The sequence below is a fragment of the Nicotiana attenuata genome, chromosome 5 (genome assembly GCF_001879085.1).
Source record: "Nicotiana attenuata strain UT chromosome 5, NIATTr2, whole genome shotgun sequence".
Taxonomy (NCBI): Eukaryota; Viridiplantae; Streptophyta; class Magnoliopsida; order Solanales; family Solanaceae; genus Nicotiana; species Nicotiana attenuata.
The window spans coordinates 36,954,667-36,957,006 of NC_031993.1; positions in this window are offsets into that span (position 1 = coordinate 36,954,667).

Consider the following 2,340-nt stretch of genomic DNA (forward strand, 5'->3'; position numbering starts at 1 on the left):
TATAGTTTTTGCATTCGACAAATTCAGGTGGTACTTGATTGGTTCAAAAGTTATTGTTTATACTGACCATGCAGCAATTAGGTACTTGATAGCAAAGAAGGAGTCAAAGCCACGCTTGATCTGCTGGGTTCTTTTGCTACAAGAATTTGATTTGGAGATCCGTGACAGAAAAGGGATAGAGAACCAAGTAGCAGACCACCTCTCAAGGTTGGAAGGAGCTGAAAAGAAGGTAGAGGTTGAAGATATAACAGAGACATTCCCGGATGAACAGTTACTAGCAGTGACAATGGAGGAGAAGCCATGTTATGCTGATATTGCTAATTAATTAGCAAGCGGTATTGTACCTTATGAACTCTCTTCAATTCAAAAGAAAAATTTCTTTCGCGATTGTCGGTCTTATTATTGGGATGAACCTCTACTTTTTAAAGTGTGTGTAGATAACATGATCCGGAGGTGTATCCCCGAGAAAGATCAACATTCTATTTTGCAGGCTTGCCATGCTTCACCATATGGTGGACACTTTGGAGGAATTTGGACAGCGGCTAAGGTGTTGGAATCGGGTTTGTATTGGCCAACTCTGTTCAAGGATTCCCATGCTCGGGTGAAAAGTTGCGATTAGTGCCAAAGGAAAGGCAACATATCTCGACGTCACGAGATGCCGATGACTACTATTGAGGAGGTGGAGGTATTTGACATGTGGGGGATTGACTTTATGGGGCCATTCGTCAGCTCGTATGGTAACAAATACATATTGCTAGCAGTTGACTATGTCTCCAAATGGGTTGAAGTTGTGGCTCTCCCAACCAATGATGCAAAAGGGGTGACAGGCTTTCTAAAGAAAAACATCTTCACACATTTTGGCATCGCGAGAGCTACAATCAGTGATGGTGGAACCCATTTTTGCAATAGAGCATTCGCACGGCTGTTGGAAAAGTATGGAGTTCGCTATAAGGTGGCCACACCTTATCACCCACAGACGAGCGAGAAAGTTGAAGTGTCCAACCGGGAAATCAAAAGTGTCCTGACCAAGACAGTGAATGCGACAAGGACTGATTGGGAAAAGAAGCTGGATGATGCATTATGGGCGTACCGTACAACATTTAAAACTTCAATTGGTATGTCACCATACAAGTTGGTGTTTGGAAAAGCATGCCATCTTCCGTGGAGCTTGAGCATAAAGCCCTTGGGCACTGCGGCTGTTGAATTTGGATATGGAGACCGCAGGCACCAGTAGAGTCACTGAGTTACATGATTTCGAGGAATTTAGGTTCCATGCATTTGAGAATACAAGATTGTACAAAGAAAGGATGAAAATTTTGCATGATAAGCATATTCTAGATCGGAACTTCAAGCCCGGAGATCTAGTGTTGTTATACAACTCGAGATTAAGATTGTTTCCGGGTAAATTGAGAGTGGTGCAAGTGTTCTCAAGTACAGCTGTAGAAATTGAATCCGAAGATGGAACAAATAAGTTCACGGTGAATGATCAAAGGTTTAAACATTACCTGGGAATGGTCGAAGAAAAGGGGCATAGAGTGGTAATATCTTTGGAAGAGCCCTAATAGACGAGTGAAGAGTAATAATGAAAGCATGCGTCGTGCAGCGACGATAAATCAGGTGCTTCCTTGGAAGCAACCCATGGTTTGTTGTAAATCGTCGTGTCGCGACGTTAAATTAGGTGCTTTTTGAGAGGCAACCCATTATTTTTCTTTGTTCATATTTTTGTAATTGATTTTGAGTGGTGACATTATTGACCGATCTACTAATGTGCAGGGACGAAATTATGCGCAATGGAAGGACTCGGGGTGACGAAATTATCCCAGAGATAGGCAAAAGTGCAAAAAAGCAAAAAAAAATCTGGAGGTCGAAATCCGCAGCCGCGAATTCAAGTGCGGATTCGACCGCGGATTTTGCCCAGGTCACTGTTGCACGTTTGCGCCCGCGGATTCGAAGGTGGATCGACCGTGGATGAGGCGTCGTTCAGGTTCAGTTAAATTTTATTTTATTTTTATTTATTTTCTTTTCTTTTCTTCCCTTTTAATTAGTTTTTTTTCTTTTACCTAACTCTTATCTTAACCGCCCACTCCCCCACTTCTTCCTCCCTCCCCGTAACAAAATCTAAACCCCCCCCCCTACCAAAACAGGTAACGCACGCCCCTTCCCCTTCCTCTCCCCCAATCTCTCAAATCAACAAAATTTTCTCTCCTTCTTCCTCTTCTCTACTCAACCACTCCCCAAGCTCCATTCCTCACAAGATCTTCAAGTAAGTAACATGCTTCTACTTTCTTTCTTTTATAGTTTTTTTTTTAATTTTTTCCATTCTTTTCCTCTTCTATTATA